The 20,516-nt window shown below is 41.3% G+C and overlaps 1 protein-coding gene across 19 annotated transcripts in view; it reads left to right on the top strand.

Annotated features, from left to right (window-relative positions):
* Positions 1–20,516, top strand: part of LOC107377409 (adhesion G protein-coupled receptor L3) — a 410,636-nt gene that overhangs the window by 251,731 nt on the left and 138,389 nt on the right. The gene's annotated exons all lie outside the window — the stretch shown is intronic.

Genomic DNA, 20,516 nt, shown 5'->3' with positions numbered 1-20,516 from the left:
AAAAAAGCTGCAGCCTTTCCTGCATGTAAAAATACAGCCACACATACATCCATTAACCAGACATGCATTTATACTGTCAGATGAAACCACCTAAAGGAAATCCACACAAGGTTCAATCATTGTCTCGACCAAACACAAAGACATTTTCCTGAAGCCTCCATGATAGGTAAGAGTAGATTTACATTTTTAAAGTTATACATAGCAACGTAAAAAAATATAGATATTATAACTTGTTGTTTCTAGTAAAGTTTAGCAGTAATGCTGTTAAGGATTCTAGTCTAAAATGCCAATACATCTTAAACTCTAACCCCAAAAAACTGTCAGGAATTCAAATAAATAGATCTTTTAAAAATTTTTGTGTAAAAAGTGGTTACTTTACTGAGCTTTTCTGCAGTTTTTACATTCAACATAACAATGTGGAATTTTACTGATAAATGACACATTCATGCTATTGTCAAGGTACAAAAGTGCAAATATCAGGTTATAATTGGTCCCTTTGACCTTTTCATGCAGGCTGAGCTTGAAAATAGTCTCCTACACCTATCTCCTGTGTTAGCTTTGGATAGAAAATAGAAATCCTGAAAAAAAAATATGAAACTTCTGACAGATTTACGTCACTCTGTCACTTAACATTCATGGGCTCACCCATCTTGAATTCTGACGGGAATGTCTGTTGTTGGTTTAGCATCCGTCAAAGATTTGACTTGGCCAATAGAAGCTAAGCATTAGCAACTCCACCTCACGGCAGAACTCCTCCAGCCGTGTTTTATTTGCGGAGATAAAACATCAACGTTGCACAGCAAACATAGTAGGTGGTAGAGTCCTGATTGCTGTGTCCTTGCTCCACCCACTGTATCGAGGATGCATCAGTCCACCTTCTGTGGATTTTGGACAGCAAAGTATCCCACAATGTATTGTGTCAGTAATCGTTATACTCCAAATACCAGAGCGGTAGGCTCAGTTGTGTGTACTTGAGCTTTTTTTAGACTCTTCAACATCCCTCAGAATGCTACTTAGCTAACACACTATCAAAGTAAAAGTAGCGTTGCCGTACATAGCTTTGTATTGATGAAAAATATACTTTTTTCTTAATTTAATAAAGTGGAATGCTGGTATTTTACCATTTTTGATCAAAAGTTCACCTAATATTATACAAATAATATGTATTTATTGTTACTTTGTTATTTAACTCATTCACTACCAGCAGTTTCCTGATCGGTAAAGCCATTCGCTGCCAGCGTTTCTCACCATTTTTACAGTATTTTTAAGAGTCACAGAACGTTGCGCGCTAGGATGATGTCGACGCCAAAACTACCAAAACAAAGAGTAGACTTACCTCTTACATCAGGAAGAATCCGCGCGCTTCAAGCGTTATCCGTTCTTTCATCCGTTGTCAAATTTTGATCGGTAGAAGCTTTTCTGGTTCGTGCCTCACTTTTTTTTTACAGCAGCGGCCCAAAACGATCTCCTAACACATGGATTTTCTGCTTCCCGGTCATGTGACATGTGACGTATGCAGATGAAGATCGGCTTTAGAGGTGAAATATTTGTTCTCATGGTGCAGGAGCTCGTTCCGATGCCCACACAGTAAAAACATGCAACTGACGACTTTAGTCGTCATTGGCGGTGAACGGTTGGATTTAAAATGACGACTAATTGGCAGTGAATGAGTTAAGGGTAAAACTAGACTTTTATCTTAATTTCAGGTGTCTTTTCCTAACCGTAGCAACAAGCAGCGCCTGTACAGTTTGGTTCTAATTGCTGTCCCTGTCCTCCCATACTCGGTAGAACGAACTTTCTGGTTTACTACTCAAGTACTCAAGAACATACGAGCGTCCTCGGGTTTTGAGAAACAGCCTTGTACTTCCTGATTCAGGCGCATCTGAGCTTTCTTCCCCAAACCCCCGAGTATGACTTACAAGACATTCAGTTCTACTAGAGGCAACAGCAAATCTATTGATTAAATGAGTGTTCAGCACTTTTACCTTTTGACATAGTCAAGGCCTTGAAATGATTTTCATGTGTTTTAGCCACAAATAAAAGACAAGAGGTTGGGGATGAAAATGATCACTTCCAGTAAACTTTTCAAAACTTGTTTGAGATGTCCAATTTCTCTACTCCATTGTTCTTTTTATAAATTGGTGCTTGTTGGAAAGCTCAGAACAGGAAAAAAAGAAGCTGTTTTGACACACCAAGGTAATTCTTTATGCTTTCTCATCAACAGCTCTAGTCAAAAATGTCACGTTATTTGACTTTGAAATCCCCACTTCTGCTTTCTCCTTCAAAGCTTTTTCTACCTGCCGCCTGCCAGTTGAATTTGTTTTTCCTTCAATGGCTGCAACTTTTCCCTAAACCTTTTTTTTAAGAGTCTTGCATCAACACACCCCATAATATATTCATTTATTCAATAACCATCCTCACAGTGTTTGCTTTTGAAGATATACAGCTACCCATTATAATTTGTTGTAGTTAAAGAGAATGAAATGGTGCTGTTATGTGCTCTCCACATTGAAACATCTTTCACTGTTTAGCAGTGATACACACATTTTTACAGATGCACAACATGCACACACAAAAGGGTTTGGCTGCTGTTGCAGAAATGTACCAGCTGCATGGATATAGATAGTAAAATGTTGTATTAAGTAGATGAATGGAGTCAAAAAACAAATATAAATGTCAGATAAACAGATTAATGAGGAATAAAAAAGTGGTTGAATTGACCGTGAAATAATGAAAGATCCAATTTGATCCACTCCCAGACTTATTCGGAGTAATGCAAAGTCCCGTTAGCCGTGCACATCATCTACACACTTGTCTCCTTAGTTGCCTAATTTTCAAATGGCACGGCGATTACAACTAAATTATTTTAGGCAGCATCAGTATACTACTCCAGTGCACACAAATTAGCTCATGTTTGCAGTCGTGTCATATTGTTTGTTCTGTTTATTTGCCGGAGATCAGAGAGCAAGATGTGGCTGGGGCAAACTGGAAATGTCTGCAAAAATAGTTTGGTGTTTGAAACATCCTGAGGCAGATTATTTTAAGTATGAGGTGATCATTTGGGGCTTTTGCAGCCACTCAGTGAGGCAAAAAATTGGAATGGAAGTTGCCAGAACACTAGAGCATCTTCGTTTTGGTGCCAGTGCTAGCTTCTCAGACTTGATGTGGTGTCATGATCACAGCGCCTGTTAACACCAGAGAAAGGTGTCAGGCTAACGCTTGCTCATTTCCACTCATGCTTTCCAATCCCGTGAGCATGCCTGACCTGCCACATCGGTGGAGCAGAGTACATATGGGCAGCAGAGCAGCAGACACGAGGCCAGACCCACAGCTGCGGCCGATGCTCAACAACAAGAGCCATGACGGAGCACACACAGAGGCACATGGCACGACCCGAGTTCACGTGGTGGAAAGTGACTAAAACATTTAAGTGGACAAACAAAACCAATGTATTCTGTTATCAAAGATGTTGGTCTTTTATTACCGAAAGCTACTTAAGTAAATAGTTGTTTATTTGCTATACATGTAAATATGCCTAAAACGTACTTGGGCAAAGGAAAGAATTTAAATGAATTTGTCACATTTCACTTTGTTTTGTCTTATGGTTTATCTTGGTTTTTCAAAGACGGTGAAAGTGGATGACAAAACGTGGGCAAAACGGACCAACTGTATCCATCCATCCATCCATCCATCCATTGTCTGAACCCGCTTGTCCATGTAGGGTCACGGGGGGCTGGTGCCTATCTCCAGCAGTCAACGGGCAATCAGGCGGGGCACACCCTGGACAGAGAGCCAGTCCATCGCAGGGCAGCACAGAGACACACACACAATCACACTTAAGGACAATTTAGACAGACCAATTAACCTAACAGTCATGTTTTTGGACTGTGGGAGGAAGCCGGAGCACCCGGAGAGAACCCACGCATGCACAGGGAGAACATGCAAACTCCATGCAGAACGATCCCAGGCCGGAAAGCGAACCCAGGACCTTCCCACTGCAAGGCAACAGCTGGACCAATTGTATATGATGTATAAAAAAAATTCCCACAGTCATGACCCAACACACCTTTAGACACATCGTTCAGCATCCTTTTTCCATACGATTCTTTTTTCAACACTCCTGGAAAACGTCTTTTAATCACATAGACTCCCTTCTTAGACCTCCAGGCTTCCACAGCGCCTTTCCCCTACTTTTATAGCACCAATGCTTATCCATGTGACTGATCAAGTAGAACATGACGTGTATTTAAGAGTTTACCTTTCTAAACTAGGGGTAGATTGATATATCAGTTGTCTGATATACCGGGCTGATGTTTACCATTTTTTTATACACCGGCATCGGCCAATAGTTGTTCTTAGTTAAGCCGATTTAACTTCAGGCACATCCTTGGGCAGCCCAGTGCTGTTGCTGAATTAAATTTAAATGCATTTTTACATTCACTGTAATAAATACTCTAAATTAACTTTATTTAGGTGTCTGACTTTAACACAGTGGTGCACAAAATTAATATTTAACAGTTGGTTAAATTCAGAATTCCAAAACTGATTCAGCTTCAAAGATTTTGTGCATCAGCTGATGTTACTAGTGACATTTTAGCATGAAAATAAGGTGGAACACGTCTAGACACCGGCCATCTGCTGACCTTGTCTCCTACTTCTTTATCAGCAATAGAAATACAAATATCAATCACCCTCTATTTCAAAATGTTGACTAGGTTTCAGTTGGGGGTTAGGTTTAGGATTAAACTGTTTCTGGGTTTCAATAGCTATATAGTTGCGATGCAAGTCATTTCATGGTGAGTCAAGTAAAACATGTGAGCTCTGGATATTTTAAACTTTGCAAAATCCTTCTATAGAAAAGTTCTGCCAGTAAACCACTGTGCTTTACAAGCAAATGGGATCAAAATACCGTAAATCCTCTAATACAGGCCCGGGCCTGTATTTGACTCAAGCTCATCAAGCTCCAGGCCTTTATTGGAAGGAGGGCCAGTATTAGAGGCAGGCCTCTATTTCTATCTGAGCAAAATGAACTAATGGTTCACTGGAGTTTTTGACAATTAAAATTGTGCCCACATTTTCAAAGTTAAACACATTTCTTTTAACAATGGTAGTTTCTGCTTCAGCCCTCTCCCCCCTCCCCCTGCGCAGCGGCCGCAAACTCACGGATGCGCCTGCAGCCTCTCGGAGTTCCTGCTGCTCTAAACATTAAAATAATTATTTCATTTTCTGTTCCTCACTTCTGATTACGTTCAATGGTGTCTGTTTGTTGCAACCACCAGGTAGAAAAACTAACTTGTTTTTATTTGACTATTTTTCTGTCCTGCCTGTTTATTATCTTCCTGCATCTCCTCTCAATCCTAAAGAGAAACTGCTACCTGGGTTCATATATATTCACCTTATGAGTTACCTTTGAACTGCAGTTCTAAAAGATCTACCAACCGCAAAAACAGCGGAGCGCTCGCTGCTTGGCGGCCGCATCAGTGATCGGTGCGTCACCGGATGACAAGGTGATGCGCCCCGCTCCACAGCGAAATGCATCAGGCGCAAATAAAAGACAGAAAACATCAAAGGAAATGAACCGACATGAACGATCGCGTGTTAAATAACTTTTTGAGGTGGCGACACCTGATTGTTACTGTGGCCGTGCTCAGGAGGCAGATCTACCGACCGCAAAAACAGCGGAGTGCTCCCTGCTTGGCGGCCACATCAGTGATTGGTGCGTCAGAGGACAAGGTGATGTGCCCCGCTCCACAGCAGCGAAACACATCAGGCGCAAATAAAAGACAGAAAACATTAAAGGAAATGAACCGAAATGAACGATTGCGTGTCAGTACCGAGGCTCTGGCACAGCGCGTCACCCCCCCCCCCCCCCCCCGACCCCACCCCCCAGCGCAGGAGCTTGTCACCTGCTGATAGCAGGCTGCTGTCTTTTCCGAGGGCTGCATCTTGCCGGTCATTGTCACGTGACAGCGACTAGTCGATGACAGGCATAAAAAGTCACTATAATGAAGTCGACTAGTTCATACAACCCCTGCTACCGCTCCCCAGAGTGTTCTGCAGCATAATCAGCATGTTCTCTTTGAACTTAATATCAAATTTTCGCCTCCTCTTCGTCTCCGCTCGGTTAAAGTTACCCTCGCGGTCTATCACTGGCAGATCAAAAGTGAGACGATGACACAACCCCCCCCATACTTGCTTGTTACCACATTCCACCCGGCCACAATAAGAGACCGGCCATTATTCACCTCCACCGACTCAGACACCGGCCAAAATTGGAGACCCGGCCTTTAATTGAATACCGGTCTGTATTGGAGGATTTACGGTACATCATTTTTTTTATTTGTTCACTCACTTTACACATACAGATTAAATAATTGGTGAATGAAATGTGTTTAATAAGAAGCAGTAAGGGACAAATGAAGGCTTATCTGTTTTGATTATGATCAATTTAAAAGTAAAGAAATGTTGAGCAGAAATTCCCAGTGAAGAGACATTTCCATGCAGCAGAATGCTTCTGCCTTTAGGGAAAAACAGAATATTTTTACAGATCCGATTGCTGGGTCACTGGAAAATTTAACCTTGCATAAGAACATAATCAAAGAGAACCTTGTCACAAAGTCTTATTTTTCCACCACTTATGTTCCCCCAAATTAATCTTTAGCAGTAAAATAGATCATATTACCTAACAGTTTATTGTGAATTTTATTGAAACGCTTGAAAAACAGATTATTAGAAAAACCCAGAGTTGTTAGATCACATCTACATTGTGACATAAAACAAAATATTCCACCTTTTATGCCAGATTACATTTATTTGTCAAGTCCATATTTGTACTGCAAGACCTTCAGCACATAATACAAAGGAAAATCATGAATGAATTGGAATAAGCCACTTTAAAAAGTAATAAATAAACATAAAAGATGAAGAACACGTCTAACACCATAAATGAAACTTGTTGTCAAGGCCAAAGTGGCCTCTTTGATGGTTGTTGATTCAGTGACAGTTGAGGAAATTCATGGACTCTCACGCGTCTGTATCTCCGTTATTCATATTCACCTTTTCAGATTGTTTCTCACCTCTTCCATCGCTGTGATTCAGCTCAGTCATGCCCTCTATTATGAAAAGCCTCAATTTGATTGTTTCATACCACAGAGGCTCGCTGGACAGTAAACTGAAGAGCTGCATGGAATAGGTGTCATACTTCAAGTGGTAGGCGCACTAAGCACTTGTCAGTCACCTCTGAAATAAAAGAAATGAAAACAATTTTTACCAACCAACTTTTTTTTTCCAATATCTGAAAACTTTTAATCAGTTTTTCCACTTTTTAGACCTGCTGAATATGACATAAATAAAATATTTATAGTTAACATTAAAGGTTATATTTTTATTACTAGCTGCTCTCCTGCAATGACATAGTATTGATGTCAAGTATTCTAAGGGTGGCCCGATTTAATTCTAGTATTGACAGATGTTGGTACATTTAGATGTGTGTTGCATGAACATGTCTGCATCTCATTTAGGCCCTGTCCACACGTAGCCGGGGATCTGCCAAAACGTAGATATTTTTCTACGTTTTGGCCTGTCATCCACACGAAAACGGAGTTTTTTCACACGAAAACAGATCTTTTTAAAAACTCTGGCCAAAGTGAAGATCTGCGTTTTCTCCGTTTTGGGTGTCTGCGTGTGGACAGACAAAACCGGAGTTTTAAGGTCCGCAACGTCACTTTCCGTGACAAAAAATGCTGACATCACGTGTGCGACCTGTGTTTACACTAGCCGACAGCATGGATGCCCTCAGAGCTGCGCTCGCTTTATCAACTGTCCAAGCGCTTTTTGCTTGTTTGTTTTTGCAAGTGGAATTACTGCTCCTTGCGGAAGACCACAGATGAAGGATGAGGTTAAGAACGGGGGAAGTACTGCCGCCTACAGGTCTGGCATGTCCTTAACAACGTGTTTATACGGGTACGTGTGGACAGAGTTTTTGTTTTTAAACGAGGTGGTGTGGATGCAAGTTTTTGGAGGGGCGGATATTCGTTTTTAAAAAAAACCGGCTACGTGTGGACTAGGCCTTAGTTTGTTGCCAGCAATAGAGACAAAGGTGTGAACCTACCAGACACTGGCAGCAATGGTAATACTTCTGTGAATAAGTTCTACATTTTGTCCTAAAACATTAAGACATTGATGATTATTTTCTTATGCATTATTATGGATATAATAATAATAAAAATAAATGTGTGGAATTTTTTTTCTTCTAAAAAGCAAGATATTTCTACAAACCGAGACACATTAAATCAATTTAGATTAAATGATGATCACCGAACCTTCAATTAATCAAGTAAATGTTCCTGATTTTGCAGATATTTGCCAAAAATATAAACTAAAACATTGAGCCCCATGATCTGGTCATTACGCTACCAAATTGATCTCCATCTTTTAAAGTTTTGGTTCACTCATTTAATTCATATATTTGCAGTGGTCTCTAGTAGGAAGGAATGACTTGTTAGTTGTACTCTGGGTACAAAAAGCTCTGGTGCACTTGTATCAGGATCTAGAAGACTGCCAAATCAGAACTGAGCTTCAGACGGCAGGATTTGGAGTCTTGTGTTGCAATATTTGGACATCTCACCCCTGACTGGCTAAGAGCAATGCGACTGTACTACTGACTCCGTTTACTTTGCAACGTTGATGTTTTATCTCCACGAATAATACAAGCCTGGAGGAGTTTAGCCATGTGGTGGAGTTGCTAATGCTAACAGTTAGCACTTAAAAGGATGAGATGATCTCTGTTCTTTTCTGCACGCTAAACCAACAACAGCCTTCCCCGTTGTGAGTCAAGATGGGTGAGTCCATGAATGTTAAGTGACAGTGTGATATAGATCTGTCAGGATTTTCTAATCTTAGTTTCACCCTCTGTTTTCTATCAGAAACTAACGCAGGAGATAAGTTTAACTCATTCAGTGCCAGCCATTTCCTGATCAGTAAAACTCTTCGCTGCCAGCATTTTTCAGTGTGCTAACTGTTTTTTGAAGAGTCACAGAATGTTGCGTGCTAGGATGATGTCAACGCCAAAAGTAACAAAGCAAAGAGTTTACTCACCTCTTACATCAGCAAGAATCTGCACGTTTCAAGCGTTATTGGTTCTTTCATAATCCGTTGTCGAATTGTGATCAACAGAAGCTTTTCCGGTTCGCGCCTCACCTTTTTTTAGAGCATCGGCCCAAAACGATCTCCTAACACATGAATTTTCTGCTTCCTGATCACGTGACGTATGACATACACGGATGAAGATCGGCTTTAGAGCTGAGATGTTTGTTCTCACAGTGCGGGGGCTCGTTCCGATGCCCACACAGTAAAAAAAATGCAAATAATGACTTTAGTCGTCATTGGCAGTGAACGGTTGGATTTAAAGTGACGACTTTTGTAGTCAATGGCAGTGAATGAGTTAAGAGACTATTTTATTGTTCAGCCTGCATTAAAATGTCAGAGTGACTAATTATAACCAGATATAGTAATTAAAAATGTTTTTTGAACCACACCTTTAATCTAGACTTTATTGGCAACGATGCCAAAACCCAGAAAGCCTTTTGAGTAGAAATGTACCAAAATGAAAATTTGAGCCAAAATCGATATTCAATTTTAATGTTGCTGCTATGGCCAAAAACCAGTATTATAAGTATTAGGGGTGTGTATTGGCAGTAACCTAGTGATACAATGTTTTACTGTATATCGTAACATCTCCCACGTTTCATGATGCTAAAAGCCAAAAATGTTTCCAAATTTTAAGACTAAATTTAATTGAAAAACTTAGATCAGATGCTTCCAAGACACATCCATTGTTATCATGAAATCTCATGATTGTAGGAGGTAAAAATTGCTGCCACCTAGCAATTGGAGTTTGAATAACACCAAACAAAAGAAAAGCAATAAATGTTTGCATGTAAATTCCCAATAAAAAATATACACTGCTTTTAGATATCTTGTATCCGTTGTATCCGGCACTGTATCTTTTCAGTATCATATCAGCTAATATCACACTATTGTGTTGATATTTTATTTACACACACACACACACACACACACACACACACACACACACACACACACACACACACACACACATTAAAATGTGTCACTTGATCAAAGATAGACCAAAGATTCATCTCATGAAGAAGAAGAAAATATAATTTCTATAGCGCCTCTCAAGATAAAAATCACGAGGCGCTTCACAAAAACAAAAAAATGTAAAAATATAAAAAAGAATTTTGAAAATGGTTAAAAATAGATTTAAAATGAGCAAGAACAGACAATTGTGATTAAAAAATGTAAAGAAAGAAAGAGAGTGAATAGGAAAGAGGGAAATCAGTGGATCCTGAGGAAGGTAGAATAGGTGGGAAGAGCAGAATAAAGAGAGAGTGGTGAAGAAGGTCATACAAAAGCCACTTTGAACAAGTGAGTTTTCAGCTGCTTTTTAAAGGAGTCCACTGATCTCAGGCTCAGGGGGAGAGAGTTCCAGAGTCTGGGGGCCACAGCAGCAAATGATCTGTCACCTTTGGTCTTTAGCCTGGTGCGCTGCACAACCAGTAGGCTTTGATCACTGGACCTCAGGGACCTGCTGGGGGTGTAGGAACTAAGAAGATCACCAATGTAAGATGGTGCTTGTCCATGTAAGGCCCTATAGACCAGAACCAGGATCTTGAAATGAACCCTGAAGCTGACTGGCAGCCAGTGAAGCTGGAGGAGAAGCGGGGTGATGTGGATGTGTTTGGAGGACTTGGTCAGAAGCCGAGCACAGGCATTCTGAACCACCTGTAGACGGTTCAGGAAGGTTCTGCTCAGACACGTGAAAAGAGAGTTACAGTAGTCTAAGCATGAGGAGATGAAGGTGTGGATAACTGTCTCAAGTTCAGAGTGGGACAGAATGGGACTCAGCTTAGCAATGTTCCTGAGATGGAAGAAGGAAGAGCGAACAAGAGAACTGACATGAGAATCCAGGGTGAGAGCTGGGTCAAAGGTCACACCAAGATTACTGACGGAGGGTTTGGTGTGGGAAGCAAGCTGACCAAGAGAGTCTCTGACTTTGGGAACCAGCTTGTCTGGGGCACAGATGAGGATCTCAGTCTTATTTTAAGTCAGCTGTAGAAAGCTCCCAGCCATCCAGGTTTTGATAGATTCTAAGCAGGTGTGTAACAGCTGCAGCTTAGACATCTCATGGGGCTTAAAGGAGATGTACAGTTGGATGTCATCTGCATAAAGATGGTAGGAGATTCCTTTGAAGGAGCTCAGGATGTGCTGAAGAGGAAGCAGATAGAGGAGGAAGAGCAGAGGCCCCAGCACAGAACTTTGTGGGACACCATGGGTAAGAGAGGTGGTGGAGGACCTAAACTTGAAGACGGCCACAGAAAAGGAGCGTTCAGAAAGATAAGAAAAGAGCCACTCCAGAGCAGTTCCTGATAGGCCTACCCAGTCTCTCAGCCTCTCCAGTAGCAGGTGATGGTCAACAATGTCAAAGGCTGCAGTCCGGTCCAGCAGGACCAGAACAGAAAAGTCCCCTGTGAGTCAGAAGGTCATTAGAGACCCTAAGATGAGCTGTTTCAGTAGAATGAGCTCTACGAAAACCTGATTGGAAGCTATCATAGATGTTATGTTCATCAAGAGCAGCTGTGAGTTGTTTAGCCACAACCTTTTCCAAGATCTTGGAGATGAACGGAAGTTTGGAGATGGGTCTGAAGCTGCTATGGAGAGAGGCATCAAGACTCGTTTTTAAGAAGCAGATGGATTACAGCATTCTTAAAGTAAGCAGGAACCTGACCAGAGACCAGAGAAGCATTAATTATGGAAGCACGCTGGGGCCGATGGACTGAAAAGCACTTTTAAACAAAGATGAGGGTAAGATGTCGAGGGGGCATGCAGAGATCTCCATAGAGTTAACTAGTTTGGTTAACTCAGGCAAAGAAACAGGAACAAAGCAATCTAGGATGACGAGCCTGGTTGGAGTCAGGAGAGGCAGCGATAAGGCTGAAGGAGAGATGCTAGATCTAACCTTATTGACTTTGTCCACAAAGAAAGACAGAAAGTTCTCACAGTCTGTAACAGAGTGGATGGAGGATGTAGCAGAGGCAGGAGAGACGATGCTGCTGATGGTGTTAAACAGCACCTTGGGGTTCCCTTTGCTCTGGGACACCAGGTTGGAAAAATAGGTACCCCTAGCATCTCTGATTGCAGAGTTAAAGGATGTCAGAAGATCCTTTAGGTGCAGCAGATGAACGTGGAGACAGGTTTTCTTCTACAAGTACCCGATTTTTCTGCTTCGGCACTTTAGGCTGTGAAGGCTGTCATTAAACCAGGGAGTAGGGTTCACTACAGGAACTGATCTGGTTCTGACAGGACAGATATTGTCCAGAATGGAGAGGCAGTGCTCGTTAAACTGAGAAGTTAAGGAATCTGGGTTGTTATCAGAAGAACAGTGTGGATCAAAAGCAGCAGAAAAATTGCTAGCTGTGCTCTCATTAAGAAAACAAGAACTAACCATATGTCGAGCAGGAGGTAGGGACGCAGAAACTGACAAGTTGAAGAAAATGCAATGTGGATCTGAAATGTAAACGTCCTCAGGACAAACACTGTCAGCATTTAGACCCAGGGTAAAAACAAGGTCTAGAGTGTGCCCCCTGGTGTGTGTGGGGCCAGGAACAATGCCTGGTAAAGCTGAAGGAGTCCATAAGGCTGGAGAAATTCATGGCAAAGTGGTCTGAGGGATCATCAATGTGGATGTTAAAATCACCAACAGTCACCAGTGTGGACATCTTCCCAGTGGAGGATAGAAAGTCACTAAACTCCTGAAGGAAAGAACTGTTTGGACCAGGTGGACGATGGACCACAGCACAGTAAAACGGGTCCTTACGCCCGACTTTAATCAGCTGCAGTTAAAAGGAAGTAAAGTGACCAGAGGTTGTAGAGCTACTTGGAAGATGGTCTCTGAAAACAACAGCTACCGCAGCAGTACCGGGACCAGAGTGAATAGGGTGTGTATGGGGAGCATGAGTGGGTGTCCGGCGTGCATTTTTTTAAGTCTTTGGTTGTATGTGCATGTGTGAGCATGAGGGAGGGAGGGAGTGACTGTGTTTGTGTATGACTGTATATGTCAGGTGGGGCCTTTGACTCCTCTCTTCTCCTGGGACTTCTTTTTATGATATAGATCTTTGTCTCCCCTCCCCCTGCAAACCCTGGTGTCGGGTGTGGGGCCTTGGTCTACCTGAGTGTCCGTGGCTCCCGGGTCAGGGGGTTTAAGATCTTTGGCAACTGCCTGGTCAATCTCGGTGGCTGCCTGGTGGGGTCTGGGTCCCTGGGCTCTGCTGGGTCCCCGGCGGGGGTGGTCGCCCCTGGGTCCCGGGTCACTGGGTCCCGGGCTCGGCCGGCTAGGGGGTGGGAGGCTGCGGGCAGGCCTGTGGACTTGCCGCTGAGATCTCCTGGGGCTCTGCCGGCTGCTGGTTGTGGCCCCCCGGGGCGACCCTCTGTGGCTCTCGAGGGGGGCGGGGGCCTTTCTGGTTGCAGTCTCCTTGGGGTTCCTGTGTTCTGGAGCAGCGCCTGGATCTCTGGGACTTGGAGCTCCCCCTGTCTCCTACGCATCTTTGGGGGGCGGATCTGTGGTCCCTCACACTCTCTATTGGATGCTCCTATAGATAAACCTTACATAAACAAGCGCGTGTACACACACAGGTGCTCACATGGTGCTCTCAAAAGTATGGGCTTGGGCACATTCAACACATGTCTTAAGGCTGTCGTTGCCACTACATGCACTATGGTTTATTATTGTGTGATTGTTCAGTTAAACAATGTTGATTTTATATTTCACCATCAGGTTGACGCGGTGATAGCTTGCTCCTGATGTATTGTTGTGTGTCCCATATTTTTTCTTCTATTCTTTCTCTTTCTGCAGGTCTAGAAGCAGACTCTTGTTAATTATTGTTCAGTTTTTGTGCCCCCCCCCCCCCCCCTTCTCCCCACCTTTTGTCTTTTCCTTTCTCTTTCACCTCCACAAAAAAAAAAAACAAAAAAAAAAAAACAGCTACGCCTCCACCACGACCAGAACCCTGGGACTGGCTAAGAAAAGAATAACCACTCTGTCAGAGTTCAATCAGACCAGAATAATCAGATGTTTGCTGCCAAACTTCAGTCAGAAACAGAAAATCCAGGTTTTTAGAGAGACTTAGATCATTGAGCAGGAAGGTCTTATTGTTAACAGAGCGGGTATTTAGTAGAGCCATGCTGAGTGAGGTGGAGGAATCAGAAACTACAGAAACAGCTGGAGTTAGTGGACGTAAATTTGCAGGGTTAGATCCACAGTGTTTATAAAAACCACTTATGGAGGGAACAGGAGTAGAAGCCACTGAAGAATGAGGATAAATCGACCTTAAAAAACTTGGACGGAGAAACCGCGCTGCAACGCAGCCTGGCAGGAATGCGGAAGTGGCGCTCAGGTCACCAAACAAAGGACAAGAAGCTAGAAGATCACGCTGATGTTTACTAGATAAACCACGCTTTAAGAGAAGTCTTATTCTCACCTGGATTCCTGCTCGTTTACCTCTTTTCTGCCGACGTTTTCCCGGGACCGGATAAACATTGCTGGAGGAATCATTTGGCTCCGGGCCAGCACGCCACTCAGTTAAGCAAACGGGGAGGTGTGTCCTCGGTGCATCTTGGGCGATCGTGAACGAATGGAATGACAAAACAGTCTGGCGATCATAGGAGATGGTAGCAGGGACACTACTGAAGAGGATCACAGACAGGAGCAAGGTGGAAAAGAGAAAGTTAGTGGAGAAAAGTTTGAAAAAGTGGCAGGTGACTGCGGCTAAGCCAAGCACAGGCGCCATCTTGTTTCTGACGGAATGATCACCTCCCATCCCTTCTGATACAGATACACCAACGCAACTAAATGGAAAAAAAAAGATTAGTTATTAATATCAACACAGGCTTACTTATTGGACCGGCACCGATAAGTTTAAAAATGAACAACATCGCTGGTGTTACTGCAGATTTATCATGCATACCTAATTTTTCAGCATTGTGATGGAAAAAGTAAAGAAGGACGACATATTTGGGTTCATCAAACTAATATCATTATTGCAATAACTAGTAATATGCCATTATTATGTCCAATATCCTGCAAACATCATCAAGTTATTTTCCTGTTTTCCTACCCTGGAGAGGAAGAAGGACTTTCTCCAAGCCTAAGGTTTTATTTTTGACAAAGCAGTGTGTTGCCTGTCATTGCAAGCATCAGGTGTATTGACTTCATGGGGCTGTAAAGACAAGGGCAGCCACCTGAGACAACTTGCCTCAGTCTCTATCACCTTCTGCTGCTGTCTGTAGCACCAATACTGTGTTGTGAGATAGGAATCCAGGCTGCCTTTTCTCCTATCTGCTCTTGTCGATACATGTGCAGAATTTTTACTCTCTACCTACTTTATTAGTCTGTTCCTGGATCCTACTCTGACATTTATTGGTAAAAAATCTTTTAGAATAATAATAATAACAACACCCATCAATGTTTCAATGCCACACTGGCAAAGAGGATTTAGAGTATCAGCATGTCTCTTCACCTCATATTTCAGCCTTCTAGGCTTTATTTACACCACAGTTGGAATCATAATTCAGTTGACTCATGATTGGTGCATAGGTTGGGACACAATTAGTGTCACGGATACATTCGCTGTCTCGCAGATCTGCAATGTTGCCACATGTTGCCATCTGGCCAAGGCGCCATGCCAACCTTTTTTGGGGCTGGTGGGAGCTGCTAGAGTTGGCTCCCCGACCTTTATGCCAAAACAAATAATGTTTTGGGTTGCTCGGGCCCATCTTGGCTCTGTTTGGAAGAGCCTGACACATGCTAAATTGATTAAGACTGTCTGAGCAGTAAATTCGTTTTGGCGGACTTGCTGTAGATAATCAGAGTCTGACTTGGCGTGCTCTTAAAGGCACAAGCTGTTGTCCTTTACATGCATAGATATCCTTGTGTTTCATTAGCTGCCATTGCTTTTACCAACAAACTATCATGAAGAGTGAAGTGGTATCCCATAATTTCTGTGGGTCTTTCTTGATTACTAAGCCTTAAGGGATATAACACTATGTAATTCAAACTAAGTGCTGCTGAACTAGAGAAAAAAAACTGTCCCTCGCGTGCTGTATGAAGGCTCTTTTGATGTTGAGGCTTAGGAATGTAGGCTAAATGCTTATTTTCAGGCTACACACTTATCACATGCCTGGTACACCTCTTGGAGAGGGCAATTTTGCTCCAGCGAAAGTGCAGGATTTAGGATTATAGTTGAGAACGATTTGTTGAGCACGTTCAGACACACATACACAAACTCGTGTGCACTTTGCACATGGAAAACCATGCACAAAGGCTTCTCATAGAAAAGCTTTCATGATGCAAAACAATAGGCCTCTGTTTGAATGTTTAAAGCATAAAAACAGGCTGCTCTTTGTTGGAAGCTGGCTTTTTAAGCCTTATTACTAAGAATAAATTGTCTTATGAATAATCGTTACGACTCCAAGTGGAAATGTATGTTATTTCTTGAATTAGAGTTAAAGAAACCTTTGTCCATTTGAGTCACCGTTTGTTGAGTTTCACAATGGCTTATACATTCGCTTGCCATGATATACCCTATTATATATATATCATGCGATTTTGTCTGCTGTGCCTCTTTCTGACTGGCCATCCATCACTGGCTGTGGCGCTCTACCTTGATCTAGAAATCATACACAGATCACCTGTGCAGTGAGGGGGCTGGCAGGCAATCCCTCAATTAAAGCCAGCACCCTATTTATCACTCCTGGCATTGGGGGGGGGGGGGGAAGAAAAACATACAGAAACATTAACGATTTGTAGCTAACGGTAAGTCGATGGACGATTTGGGATTACAACTACAGACATATTTGCTTTTGTTGAAGCAACCGAAGTCTCTCTCCGCTTCTCTTTTTACCCAATCACCTGTGGTCATTCATATCAAAGCAGGTGTTGCAATGCAGTATAACCCTGCAATAATTAGGAAACGAAAAAAGAATTACTATGGTGAACTATTGAATAAGAATAAAGATAATATATAAGCTACATGGGGAATAATAAATAGTGTGGCAACTAAAGATAAAACAAAATCAGTAATTCCTGATTACTTTGTCAAGGAGACTAAATTTTTAAATTTAATGATTTTTTTTTTGCAAATGTAGGTGCGAATTTGGCAGATAACAAACCAATAATAGACGATAAACTGAAGACAGTAGTTTATAATGTTAATAGTATTTTCCTTGATAAGGTAGAAAAAGAAGAAATAAGAAACATTGTAAAAAGCTGTGGAAACCAACAATCAGCTGATTACGAGGACTTGGATATAATAACTGTAAAAGCTATAGTAGAATCTGTTATTGATCCGTTTACCTATATCTGTAATCTGTCACTTTCAACAGGAGTTTTCCCTGACGATGAAAATTGCTAAGGTGGTTCCATTGTTCAAGGCTGGGCATAAACACAATTTCTCCAATTACAGGCCTGTGTCACTGCTTTCACAGTTTTCCAAAATAATAGAAAAAGTATTTGTATCAAGGTTGGATAAATTCATTGAAGAAAAAAATATTTTAAATAATGAACAGTATGGTTTTAGGACCAAACATTCAACTGCAATGGCAATAATGGAACTAGTAGACAAAATATCTACAGCAATAGACAATAAAAACTACTTCATCAGTATATTTGTTGAATTGAAGAAAGCTTTTGATGTTATCGATCACTCAAGGTTACTTCAGAAATTACATCAGTATGTAATAAGAGGTGTGGCGCATCAGTGGGTCAGAAGCTATTTAAAGAATAGAAAACAATTTGTCCAACTAAACAACACTAAATCAGAACTGTGGGAGATTAATTATGGTGTGCCACAAGGGTCGGTCCTTGTGCATAAACTGTTCATACTATTTATTAATGATCTTGTAAATGTATCTAAGCTGCTCGGTACTGTTTTATTTGCTGATGACACAACATTGTTCTATTCAGGGTCAGATATTAATGAAGTAAGTAGAGCGATAAATGATAAACTGATGAAAGTTAACAACTGGTTTGACATAAACAGACTTTCACTGAATCTTAATAAAACAAATTTTATAGTGTTTAATGACAGGGACAACAAAGATGTAACATTAAAAATAAATGGAATGGACATTCAAAGGGTGAAAGAAACCAAATTTTTAGGAGCCATGTTTGATGAAGCTCTCACCTGGAACTCACACATAGGTTATATCAGAGGTAAAATAGCCAAAGCCATTGCAGTACTACATAAAGTCAAGTTTTTACTGAATTGTTCTGGATTGCTGACATTGTATAACTCACTAACCCCAAAATTCCACTATCTCCGCTCCGCCCCCGCTTTCCGCCGGTGCTCGCTTCCGAACTCAAATTATACTATACCCGCTCTACAACGGCTCCGCTCCAGTGAGGAGACCTGAGGTGCACAAACAGGCATGTGTGGGATTTTCGAGATCTTGCGATACAGTCCGAGCAATAAACGCGGAAGTTAGGTCCAAACACCCATTGTGTGGGAGAAGCATCGAAATGAACTGTTTAATCTGCCTATCATTTGTGTTGAGAGATCAGCAGTGTTTGGATCAACAAAGGGTGACTACGTTGATAGTAGAAACTGTATTTATGGCTTATTTTTGTGCATTTAAAGTTCAATCGCCATTGACAGTTGTTAAGTTGTTAAACCTGTGCATATGAAACAAAAAACGCTTTTTGTTTATCGATTTATTGTGAAATAACGGAAGTTGTGCTTGCTCCCTTTCCTGTTGGGCGGTTGTGATTCCTGTCCATTGACTGCGGAGGTGCTCCGGCGTCCGGCAAAAATAGAATCGATCCTATTTTTTCCAGATGGCGGAACGCCGCAGTAGTGGAACAGCTCTGATCGACTACAACGAGACCGTTTTTGCTGCGGAGTTCGTGCTGGAGCGGAGCGGAGATAGTGGAATTTTGGGGTAATTGTTCCATACTTGACTTACTGTGTAGAAATATGGGGACCCACTTGTAAAACTCCTACACAACCACTGTTTATTCTACAGAAAAGGGCATTGAGAATCATTAATAACAATCACTATAGAGATCCATCCAATCCGTTATTCATCAAAAATAAACTACTGAAATTTTATGATCTAGTTAATATGAAAATATTACAATGTATGAAGCTAATATAAATACGTTACCCACCAACATTCAGAAAATGTTTGAAAAAAGAGTCAGTAATTATTTCTTAAAAGGAACTGAAGTATTTAAAAAACTGAAATTTAGAACCAGAATAAATGGTGTGAGATAATGGAACAACCTTAGCAAAGACATAAAAGAATCAAAGTCACTAAATATATTTAAAAAATGTATAAAATCAAGTGTATTACAGAATTACAATAACCTAAATTCAGATGGTAACTGATTAGGTCTGTAAGTTACAAGAATAAAAATGAATCTGTGTTTTGTTTTGTTTAGTTGTTTATTGTGAAAGGTATGGAAGCATTATTTAAATGTTTGGTTTGTAAATAGGGGCAGATAATATAAGATATTTCTTCATACTGCCCCCTTTCATTCAAATTGCTTAGTGTTTATGTTTATGTCTGTTATTTTTTGTTTTGTTGTTTATATATATGTGTGTATATATATATATATATATATATATATATATATATATATATATATATATATATATATTAGTGGTGGGCATAGATTACTTTTTTTAATCTAGATTAATCACACTGTAATCTTGGAATTAATCTAGATTAAAATGTCTCATTCAAATTCTGCCAAAGGCATATGTGTGTGCTTCCTAGATAATGTATAAAAGCAAGTCTTTGAGAATGGAGGCATATTTTTTGTTTCAAAAATGCATCACAGACTGATAAAGCAGTTTTACTACGATAACTGATGATGACAAGAAATAATGATGAACAAGTATTTGTGTTTAATAGCTGTTTATTCTGTTCAACAAATTCTGCACTGTAGGTCTACAGAATAGGTCATGATTAACTATTTACACTCAGTAGTATTTGGTCAATCAGTCCAAGCTCTATTTCTCCTTCTTCCACCAGTCACTCGAGCAGACCAGCTTGTTCACATTGTCTGGTGACAAACTAGATCTTCTCTTCTGCACAATATGGCCTGCTAAAGAAAAAAAGTCTCTTACATGGGACAGTTGTGGCAGGAGTCCCCAAATATTTACGGGCAATGTGGGCCATCTTACCATACACAGCAGTGTGTTCCGACCACCACTTCAGTGGACACTGATCTAAATTGGCACTGGGCTCTACCTTGTACCTCTCCACAGTGTTGTCTACTGGTGTCTCCTCATCTGAATCTGAGTCTGATCCCATTAGTAGAAGGGCTCCTTTCTTCTTGGGTGGCTCAAGGTTCTCCTCCCTGAGTGGCTTCAGAGTAGGTTCTTGTCCCTTCACCAACTCACGTAGCTTTACCCACATGCACCAGCTCCCTCTCT

Source organism: Nothobranchius furzeri, chromosome 2 (genome assembly GCF_043380555.1).
Source record: "Nothobranchius furzeri strain GRZ-AD chromosome 2, NfurGRZ-RIMD1, whole genome shotgun sequence".
Lineage (NCBI taxonomy): Eukaryota > Metazoa > Chordata > Actinopteri > Cyprinodontiformes > Nothobranchiidae > Nothobranchius > Nothobranchius furzeri.
The sequence above is the reverse complement of the archived record's forward strand: the minus strand, read 5'-3'. Positions and strand labels throughout refer to the sequence as shown.